The 11,858-nt window shown below is 43.3% G+C and overlaps 1 long non-coding RNA gene across 1 annotated transcript; it reads left to right on the top strand.

Annotated features, from left to right (window-relative positions):
- Positions 1 to 1,506: 1,506 nt before the first annotated feature.
- On the top strand, positions 1,507 to 6,615 carry LOC309712214. Its single transcript, XR_014278207.1, has 3 exons — positions 1,507 to 1,592; positions 4,743 to 4,916; positions 5,055 to 6,615. It is a non-coding gene; the product is annotated as an uncharacterized lncRNA (long non-coding RNA).
- Positions 6,616 to 11,858: the final 5,243 nt, after the last annotated feature.

The raw sequence follows: 11,858 nt of genomic DNA, 5'->3' as shown, positions 1-11,858 counted from the left end.
TGTTATCCACTGTGTGTGTGTGTGTGTGTGTGTGTGTGTGTGTGTGTGCGCGCTGTCAGTGCAGCTGCTTGAACAGTATCTTGATACAGCAGAGTTGTGCTGCAGATCGACTGGGCACAAACTTGTTGAGTGGAGTCGGTCGATATTTCTTTAGCACAAACACAGAAAATGAAAGCACTTTTAAAGGCTGAGGCGACTGTTCTGCCACAGCAATCTACATCCAATGCCGGATTGACTGCTCCACCGGCTTTAGTATGTGGGTAATCAATGAGGGTAGGGGTTGGGATGTAATGATTAACTCTATATGGGGGTTCCTTAGTCTGCCTGCAGGATGACAGGAGACATGCAGAGGCTAGTAAGGACAAAAGATTCATACCTGCACATTAAACACATTACTATATGGTACAGTTTGGCTTCAGTCACATCAGGATAAACCCGCTTTTAGTCCAATCATAAATCACGTGCCTTAATGGGTTTGTTTGGTTCTGGGGTAGCTCTGGAATATTTGCCCTTTAAGCAACTCCAAACTCTTTAGGAGAATCCCCTTCATAACAGCTGCACAGAGGGATGAACGGTTTTATAACTCACTAAGAGCCGAGCCTGAAGTATTTTACACCCAAACCAGAGTTTGTTTGGAAGCAGAAGACATCAGCGATCGCTGGGAACAACAAAAACCAGAGCAGGGCATCACAGAGTGTCTTCTTACAGGTCGTGGTGTTCCACAAGGCCCTGTCATCGATCCTCTATTAAGTCATGTTTACATTTTATTCACAAAATGTTTCCTCCTTCATACCAACTGTTTGGGGTGAGAATGTTTTTAAGGCTCACTTGTAGGAATGGGAATTGATAAGAATTTAGTGATTATGATTCCCTACCAATTCTCATTGGATCAATGTAACCACCATCTTTAAGCAGCATATCAAACACAAACATTCATGCAAATTAATTACACAACTGCATGGTCAAAGGTTTGTGCATTTTAGATGTAGCTCCCTTTTTTGGTGTGATCAGTGTAGGGGTCACTACTCAAAAAAAGTAAAGTAAAACAATTATTACATAAATTTTCTTAAAAGTAATGCAGTAGGTTACTTAATCACACCCAGGAGAAAGACACTCTTATACTACCAGTTACTTTATGCTACTCTGTAAAATGATCTGAAACACATCTTTTCATAATGCTATGGTGATTCTACTGTAGAAACATGAACATGTAGAAACGGAGGCTGCAGCCTTCACTTTGTTACCTGTTGAAGTTCAGCAGCAGCTCACTTTATGGCGGTGCTGGTCTGGGGTCAGCATTCACTCTGCTTTAACATAGCTTTGGGTTCTTGGCTAGCTTAGCGTTAGCATGCTGTCTGTGCAGGTGCTTGTGAAGAGCCGAAGTTGTGTTAACAGTATGATGTAGTTCTTTCTGTCCTGGAGCAGTCTCCACTTCACCATCGCTCTCTCATCCTTTAATGCAATAAAAATAAAAGTAATGTCCACGTTGGCGACTGTGCCACTGTTTTCCTCCGACACACGAACTGAAATCAGCTGATTTGAGAGAGCGTGCGCGAACCAATAAGCTGGATCGATAGGCAGACGATTCTAAGGTATCTCGATTCCCATTCCTACTCACCTGTTTAAACTGTATTAAGGTTTAATGTTTGCATTATTAGGGGCGTGGCCTCTTTGACTGACAGGTAAATGGTGACACAGGTGGCTGTAGCAGCGCCCTACCATCTAGAGCATTTTGCCATGTGACCAACAACATGGCTGCTGTGAGGTTGCTGTACTAACAGCGTTCAAGAAGGCTGAGCTCCGGTTTAGTTGAGTGTAATTCGAAGAATTTATTTGATTGTTACTAATATGGTATCTGTAATGATCCAAACAGTCTGTGGCTCACATGCTGTTACACTTTTCATTACCACTTTAGATCTGAGCCCCTGCATCATATCTTAAATTTCAGGGAACAAACTTCAACATCATCTCTTTAACTCTTTATCTCTTTTAAAGCCACTTTCCAAAAACAAGATTTGAACTAAAGTTAAACCGTTTCTTTATTTGTGTATTTTCAGAAAGTCATGTTTTTAATTACATCCAGTTTGTTCTATGTTTGACTCAGTGAAACCTATTCTTAAATTGATGTTTCTGTCTGTCATTGGTGCACGGGTGTTCTCATCTCTCTCCTCACATCAGCTCATCTTCCTCACTAACAGCCTTTAATCCCAGCTGAAAACTCTCTCCTAATTTTGTCAGCTTCAGTTTACGTGTGTCTTCCCCCAGTAAATCTCTCCTTCATTTGATCATTTTTATGATCAAATGTAGATAATTTAGCACTCCGCCCTCTCATCCAAATCAGGATCTGTAAGGACTCGTGTTCACTTTTAAGGTGGTAAAAGTGAACACGTTTAGGTCGTTGTGTTTGTGTTTGTATGGATTTGAGTAAAAAGAAAGGAAACTGCTTCAGATTTATGGAGAAGGAAGTGATGATGACGTTCAACACTTTCTGATGAGATCATTTTAGTTTTTATGAGTGTTTTGGGGATGAACTGAATCTAAATGAGGCCATAGTTTAAAAAAAAAGTCAAAGGTCACAGTGACACACATGGTGAGCACTGCTGCATGCTGGGTAACGGTATTTAACAGTAAGATGATGTCCGTGTGTCTGCCGGCTGTCAGGCAGCAGCATTAATGCATCTCTGGTGTCCTCGTGTTGACAAAAGCTAACTGATGACAGCGAAGCAGCATCAGCCATGTTGGAGGAAAAACACTGTTGACCCTGCTTAGATTGGATTTACCGCAAGGCTGGATCCAACCACTGGTAGACATGATGGATTATTGTAATGGCCACCCCGATGGCCTCTTTGTCATGTTTAAATGGCAATACATTTTAGCCGGAGGGGGCAGATTTAGCGACGTGAAGCCGAGGAGGCGAATGATGTGTTTGAGGTGTAAATAAAAACGTGTCACGGGTTCACTTTGTGCTGACGAGCTGCAGGTGGGAGGACGTGTCTGCCTCTCAGCTCCCTGCGGGTTATTGCTATTGATTGGCTTTCATTATGTGCATTAATCTGCAGCCATTAAAAGCCATTATTATATCTGGCTGGAGCGTCGCCAGCTTTGAGTTACACCGACATCACCGGCATTTTCTCATCATCCATCTTTCCGGCTGTGACCGCAATAACTGGGTTTCATTCTTTGACAACACGATAACATGTTTATAAAATTCATCATGCAGTGCAGACAGAAAGTCCTGTTGTCCGCGTCTTTAACACCGACGCCTTAAAGGAGCCTGCAGAGCACACAACCCGAGTTTCGGTTCGTTCCAGTTCAGGTGCTGAACCCTGGATTCATTCCCATCATTGTCTCTGCAGTTTTCACAGAGAGGGCCACATTAAGAAATATCACAGATATTTAGGAATAATCAATCATATATTATCAATGAGAGGTTATTTGTCAGGAAGCAGTGCTCTGAGATAAACGGTGGTGAGAAACTGTGCAGTTGCAGCTGCTGATAGAGAACCAGAGCGCTCTTTTAGCCACCAGTGATTAAGTGTGTGATCTTTAAACTCGGAGGCCAGTCATTGCACTCTTATCACCAACCGGCTGTTCCCACGGAGACCCTGCTCAAAGCTTTCCTTTCACCCCCGCCACGCTGGAACCAGCAGACCAGTTTCCTCCTCCTGGATCCTGATTCATCACCAACAAACACCATGTGGCTTTCATGGCTTCTGCTTCCGCTTTCTCAGCCACCTGCTGACTATCCGACCAATCAATGAGCTCATATTCACCAAAGTCGAGTGAATATAAAACATAACACTAACGCATGATAAACTTGATAAATTCGCAAAGAAGAAGATAGAAGCTGTGACATCAGCAAGTTAATGAGACAGCACCTTGCAGGTGTGCAGTGTTTCACTGTATACGGTGAAACAGAACAAAGTGATATTTGAATCTACTTCACAAACACGCTGACATCTGAAGTTTTGTTATTCCTACTAACAATGCACCTAGTTTCATACTTACAGTTTCTCTGTGCTATTGTAGCGTCTTTACTTTACAGTGTAAATCACCTTCAGGCGACTGCTGCAGTGATTTGTTGCTGTACAAACAAAAGTGCATTTAACCTCTTTCAAACTGAACATCTGCTGTCACACATCGTCGTCTGTTTTATATTTGATTAACGTCTGTGAGGATGTTCTTTCAATTATCAAACTTCTCATAGAGGAGAAATGTATATTTTTCATAACAAAATTGAGATGAGAGCTTTTGCAGGGATGGACGATGAATGACATCACTTCCTCTTGGTGAGGTCACCTGAGGGTACAGTACTGTATTTGGTGAACTGATGTGAAGATGTGAGTTAGCATAAATCTTAAAGTGTTTGAAGTAAAAACTGTAATTCCTTTAAAATCTGATGTCCACATTTACCATAAAGACACAAGTTTGTGTTGTTTACTGAAAGTGATCCGAGCAGACTCGACTGTCTCAAAGCAAAGCAGGCGACATGTCACAGTTGCAGTTATTTTTAGTGCACTTTACAGCCGTAAAGACACTCGAGTTCTTCCCTGCACTGACTGAAAACTCTGATTTAAATGTTTGTGAGGTTTGGTCTCCTCAGATTCCTTCGGTTTGACGAGTCGGTCTCCTTGTGAGGCCTCCCTGAAGCTCAGGGAATCTCCTCTCCAAACACTCGCTCCTCCCTCCCCTCTCCACTGACCGGGTCGCAGGTTAATGACTTTGTGTTTGTCATCCAACAGGCTCTCTGATAACAGGCCCGGCTCACCCTCCCTCCTCCCTCCTGCCATGTTTCCACGCTCAGAAGACGCGGTGTAGCAACAGGAAGTGAGGAATGTGACGTGGCGCCCGGGGCTTTGTGGGAGAGAACGGACTGAGAAGCACTAATATTTATTCATGATGGAGAGAAAGTCCGGGTTTGTTGGCACAAGCTACTTCATTTACATTCTCTTATAGACTGTTTGACCCAGTGTGGGAGCTCTGTCTGTCTCCCAGCAGATGAACCTGTCCTGCTCACTCCTCCTTCCTGTCACGCTCTCATGTTGCCTCAACAGAAAACTCTTCAGAGTTCCTCACAGGAGCGGCTCCCTGCTTTCATGACGGGTTAGTCACATAGAAAAGACGTGAACACAAACATGAAACGACCGGAAAAGAAAACCCGTGAAGATACAGCTCACCCAGACACGAATTCAGCCATCTGAGGGATTCCCACACGGCTCAGACAGAGCTGGAAGGATGAGGTGTGGTGCAGAAAATAAGAGAGCAGAGCTTCTGCTGTGCAACGTAGGTTCAGCCTTCTGTGGCCCCCTCTGGGTGATGGAGCCCACATTAAAGATGGACTGGGCCGCAGTCAGGGGCGGAGCTCCTGGCAGTTTAATACCTGCTTGCTAAGATTGTCTTTAGATACGAATAAATAGTATCAGGATGTTTTAGAGCTGCCTGGAGACCAGTGTCTCCCCTGACTTCAGGAACGTCCCTGCAGGTGTTTTCCGGGTCATTTTCTTGAATGGGCTTAGAAGAACAATGAAAATCTCTAAAACTGCACATGTAGGCAGACTCTGTTCCCTCTGGTCTGGTGCTTTGACCAAACAGAAAGCCTGAAAAATGAAGCCATGCAGAAACCAGTTGGTGATGTGGCTGTGTCCATCTGTGGTGTTCAGGCTATGGTGAAACTGTCCTGTCGCTTCCTACAGACAGAATTCAGAAGCTCATCTGGAGCCTGAAGGCTTCATTACTGACCCAGAGCACCTTTCAGAGCTGACCAGCGTCTAAAGTGGGAATAAAAAACACACTTATTGTGTCTAATAAAAAAACAAGTGAGTGTTTATTCGGGCCGCCGTGTTAAATCTCCGTCACGTTTGCACGGCAGGCTGCAGGTCTGAGAGGGGCTTTAGATAAAGCGGGCGGAGAGGGGGATAAACGAGGTGATGTGCAGGCAGCAGGCAGCGATGTGAAGAGTTGATTTGAGCGCTGTCTCCGGTGACAGACTGCTGTCTCCTCGGCGGTGAGCTTTAAATGGTTTCTCTGTCAGGCAGAATGGAGGGGATAAACTGCACTCTCCAATCCCCAGACCCATTTAGGGAGCAGATGAAAAGGCAGGAGGACAGCCTCTACATGTTCCCCCACTTTTATTCAGCGCCGGCCGGCTGATAAACAAAACAGCAAATATCCACTGCATTTTTTGACAGCCACTTTTCAGCTGCCACTCCACATAAAGATGCCGCCGCCACCGCCACTGTCAATCACAGGAGGCCCGGCGTGACGGCGGCTGCTTCGCGTCTCCTTGCGCTCCGATCACACCCTGACAGCCCGTTAATCTGAATCAGCAGCTGGAAATAATTATGGGAACAGTAGTCATTATTTAGAACATGATTAAAGGTTTCCGTGTCTATTGACTTGGGCCTCTGTGATTTATGCATTTGTTTAGTCAATAGTGTAGTTGAAATGATGTCATTAATTATGTATGGGGAGTCCAGGGGCCTCCTCCTCCTCCTCCTGTGCTGCTCACATCCTGACAGATGTAAGAACAGGAATCATCAGAGTTTGGGGAATTGCACAGTCCCACAATCCATCTCCAGCTCCATCTCTACACTCTTTATCTCCTTTTTATAGTCTCCCTCCTGCCTCCCACCCCTCCCCTCCCCCCTTCTTAGCTGCAGGTTTTCAGTCTGCTTCATTGTCAGCGTGAACAGAAACGTACCAAACATGCTGGTAAAGGTTTGTTAAGAAGGTAAAATGTCCATCAGATGGTCATAAATGCTGTGAAAGATAGATGTCACCCTCTTGTTTTGCGCTTGGTGTTTTGGGGAAAATGCTGGTCTTCACAAATATTCATTAAATATTTATGTTGAGTCCAAAGTTTCTGACATGTGCTCACAGCACGATCTCTTATATCAACATAAACCAGGATGATTCATTCAGACTCGTGTTGTGTCTTTAAAATGAAACTAAAATCAGCTCCTCTGTGTTCGTATCCACACGTCCTTTAAGTGTTGTGCAGCGGTTATTTCAAGGATTTATCATGATTACTCTTTAAAGTGTAATGTCCACGTTAACACACAGAAAGAGGAAGTGGCGCCTCTGACTGTACGGCTGCATTGCTCAGCGAGGGCCCGGGGGAAGGAGACTTAAACCCTCTGTGTGATGTCCATCACAGCGCTGATAGATTGGAAGTGTGACATTAAAATGGAAATTACTCAGGGGAGACCTGATAGGGGAACGGGGGGCGACCTTTGACCTCTGGCTAAGACCACAGAGTGAAATCCCTCAGAGAGCCGGACTGACAGGATGGATGGAGAGGCGCTGAAGAGTGACGGGTGTGATTTTAATGACACTTCTCTGCTTCATACCTGCCTGTAGTCTTAAATCAGGGCCCAGAGCACCGCATGCTGCAGCCTGAGCCTTTTTTATTTGAAGGGTCCCATTAAGGCTCATAAATACTGCGCTTAGCCACGTTCCCCCAAACACCACCACCATTAAAGACATGTGTTTATTTTGGTACATGGCTAAAAATGTATTAGAGACCGTAAAATTTAATTAGAGCCTGCGATGTGACTGTGGCTTACTTTTAAGGAACCTGGAATTCAGGCTTCATTCTTTTTATTGTTATCTGATAACCTGCTGATATTTGTTATTATAATTAAATTAATTTCCACAGTTTGTTTTACGTCATCAAACCTCCAAATTTTCTGTAAATTAATCACATTAATCTGACTATGAACTTTTCTTCTTTCCACTTCAGGACAACTTATGTCAACCAATCAGATGTCCCTCTTTTTCCTCGCTTGGCTCCACCCTTCGCTTATTCAGTAACCAACAGGTGGCGCTGCAGTGTTTACATCTGTGCTTTTTAGGGCTCATCAGAAGTACTGAAACACAAAAAAAACCCCACAAGAGGTCACATCAGGCAGCCACAGCCAGTTACAGTAGATCAAACTCTCATATTTGAAGGTGTGTCCCTGAGGAATATTCATATTATCCCTTGAAAACAAGTAAATTATCAAAATACTTTATACAATCATTTATATAAGAAACTAACTCAACATTTTTAACTTTAACATGTTTTTTATTTCCACGTGTGGTGTCTTCATCTGTGACAACGTCAGTAATAATTACTGAACCAATCGAAATAAAGTGTGGGTTACATGAGGGATCCGCCGCCAACCATGCCGACCAACACGCTCAGCTCAGAGGTTCAATAACTGACGGGTGATGTTACAGTCACTACATCCATATTTGGAGATGTTTGTTAATATTGCTTGAAAATGATTAAGTTGATTAAACAATGATCAGAACTGTTTATAGTTATTGTTGTTATATTTGCTACAGTAGGTTGTGTTGTAGTTACAGGACAGTCGGGATCATCACACGTAATTTCCCTTTGTGATATCTTTATCATGACCTCAACAGTAATCACCACGATGTAAAGAAGTAAAGGTCACGTGAGCCCGTCTGTGCTCAGTGGAGACCTCCTGTCTTCCACGCCATCATTTCTGGCTGTCAGCATCAGCACTACAGAAGGGGGAGGGAGACCTCGGCGTGTAATGTTGATATTTCACAAACAAAATGATGTTTTCACATTGTGAGAGATGGCTGGTTCCAGTCACTGCTCCCCCCTCATGCCTGACTGTGGATATTAATGCGCTCCAGTAACTGTTAATTTCACTTTGGAGAAGTGATTTATGGGTAGATGGCGAGCGGCGGCAGAATCTAATTGAGATCAGAATGGCTGTTTCTCACAGAGCTGCGCCTGCACCTTCCAGATGGGGAGCCATGATTAATGCATAATGAGCAAATAATCCATGAAATTAATAAAAAACTATTCTTCAGCTCTTCATGGAGAGGAGAATAAATACAAATAGGAATCAAAGTGTTTGTGTCATTTCTCTCTCCTCGGCACACTTGAAGGGAGAGCAGCACAATCAATGGAGAGGAGCAGCGTAATCAATCTGAGATCGGACTGTTTGCCTGTACGAAACAATAAGGAGAGAGGAGGAGGAGGTTTCTGCACCATTAAGGTCTTCATCCGACTGTCTGCAGCCCTCACAGCGTATCACAGGAAGGGGCAGGAATCTGAACAGGAAGCAGGTTTAAAAGGCTCTCGGATCAATAACGGGGGGACATCAGCTCAGCCTGGACTCTGCTGTCCCCCCGCCTGAGGAAACCTGCTGCTGATGACCGTTTTCCTCATTAACTGATGAATCACTCTGTCCATAAAACAGCAGAAAATCAGGGTTTGTGCAGAGTTCACCTGCATAAGACTGAGACTGAATAAAATAAAAATACACCTGCCGTACATTTACAGTAAACACAGAAAAGCCAACGACTATTAAATATTTAATATTTAGTATTGTCTGCGGCATGCAGGACCAGAGCCTCTGGACTAAGAACAATATCTGGACCTGGAATAGTTTGGGATTTTTTCACGATCACATCAAGATGATTTTTCACAGTTTTTCCTCATTTCAGTGTGTCATTGAAGTGTGTTTATAAAAATGTGACAGCAAAGGTTCAGTTTTCACAGATGTTTTCCACAGATTCCTGGATTCAGATCATACACCGGCTAATTTTCATGCAAATCTGCCTGAACTTTTAAAGTATTCCAGCTAATGAACAGCCAAACACTCACATGGCTTCAAAGGTTGTAAACACAGACCCAGGAAAAATGGCTGACAGGGTGGAGCATCCTCCTGAAACACAGTCTTATTGATTACATGGTGTTTAATGTCTACAGACAACCCACAGTCACACACAACAAAATACATGACCAGCCTTTCTGTATAGTGTCAAAGATGACATTAGGTTCTGTAAAACAGTAAAAATTCTTCTGTGCAGTATCCCTCTCTCTGGATGGGATCCCGGTTTATTCTTCTCAGTGATCCTTTCATTTCTATGTCCCAAGGACATCAGAGCGACTGTATCTACAATCTGTGGATAACCAAGCTGAACATCGCTCAGCTGACCTGGGTCCCAGTCCTCAGGCTCAGCTGGAGAGGCTGGTCATTGTAAGAGGGAGGCAGGAATACACCAACCTTGAATTTGTGTGTTTGTGTTGGACTCGAAGCAGATAAATGCCAAACTTCACTTTCCATTCTGAAGTCCCTAACAAGAAACCAGACTGGGCCCATGAAAAAGGCAAACCCCAAACTCCAACATTCAGGAGCTGCGGGAAATATTTTTTAATTTTGCCAAAAAAAAAAAAAAAAAAAAAAGACACACAAAAAAAGACATCGGTTAATTTTCTTTTAATCAACTTCCTCGTGCTTGTTTGTCTTCCAGTTGGAGGAATAAGTGAATTAAATGAACTGAATGATGAAAAGTGCCTTCATACATGCTCTACAAATAATTTACAGCAAGAAGCAGAAAACACTCCACCTGAAATAAGTTGTCCATAATTAATTTTCTCATCTTCCAGCCAGTGAGGATTTATATCCCTGAACGAAGCTCTTGGTTTTGAACTCGGACATAAAAAAGATGTCAGCATGACTCTGAGATTTTAGTTTTTCCCTTTCCTGACGTTTATTGGACGACATGATTGAGCGGCAGAATAGAAACTGCTCCCTTTAAGCACGTGAAACTGCTCGGAACCCCTCGATCAGCAATAAATGGATAAACGTGATTTAGAGTCATCATTAGAATATCTCAGAGCTGGACGTTAGCCATCTAAGTGTGCTCGAGAAGACGGATACAGCGAGAAAAGGGAAGATGGTGAAAGAAGTGGCCCGTTTATCGATTGACAAAACTATTGAGCTTAAAACAGCAGCTGCTTCTCCGTCAGAAAGGATCCATAACACTAAATGCTGACACCTTTCTGCAGAATATCCTCCATTGATTTTTACATAAGAATCCATCTTTCTGCATTAGAACACAGCACGGTGCTCGTTCAGAACAAAGACCAATCAGGCGCATTTATCATTATCTGATTTATGGTCATCATCGAGCCGCGGCCTGTCAGACGTGGCTGTGGGGTTAAAGTGCCTCTCTGGTAATGAACTATGTCTTTAAACCTGAGCTGATGGAGGGGCGGGTATTACATCACTGTATTTATTTGCCCAGCAGGACTCCCGCTGGCTCATGTGACCTGCTCACGCTTCACATAAGCTGAAACTGGCTCAAAGTCACGTGACAAGTGTAGCTCAGGCCAGTCGGCCTCAGCTTCAGCAGCTGTGTGGAAATACGTTTCATATGCCACTAAATTAAAACTGAATCAGCTTCTTTGGCGCTCCTAATGCTGTTTCAGGGAAAGCAGTGGGAAATGCCCTGCAGTCTCGTAATCCTTGCTCTCATTCTCTGTCACTCCTTTCATTTATCACAATATCACTACATATTGCAGAAACAGAAGATTTATTTAGAGTTAAACATTAAAAGGCTGCAGATTCTTGTGCAGGTGAACTGTACTTTTCTAAAGTATCTGAATATGTGACATGGTGTCAGCATCATAAAAATACTAAAGATAACCTTCAGTTACACACAGAGAAAATGAAGTGTTGTTGTTTAATCAGCACCAGACATACTGTATATATTAATAATAAACTTAAATGGTGGATTTTTATGTTAAAGAACATGAGTCCACATGTATAATGAGTCTCTAAAGGTCTGACCTGAAGCATTTTACATCCAAAACAGAGTTTGTCTGGATGCCGTAACCATCCGAGATCACTATGAGTGCTTCCTCACATGCCTTGGTGTTCCACAGGGCTCTATTATCGATCCTCTACTTTTTATCCATGTTCAAATTATATTTGTGGTCACACAGGTGGCTGTAGCTGCTAGCTGTCTGCTACCTTCACCTGAATTGGACCTCTGGACTCTGTTTGTGCTGTTGGAGCCTTATTAATGACAGCATCTGACCAATAATA

The sequence above is a fragment of the Aulonocara stuartgranti genome (assembly GCF_965226115.1).
Source record: "Aulonocara stuartgranti genome assembly, chromosome: 7".
Taxonomy (NCBI): domain Eukaryota; kingdom Metazoa; phylum Chordata; class Actinopteri; order Cichliformes; family Cichlidae; genus Aulonocara; species Aulonocara stuartgranti.
Note: the sequence above shows the minus strand (reverse complement) of the source record. Positions and strands in the feature narration are given on the sequence as shown.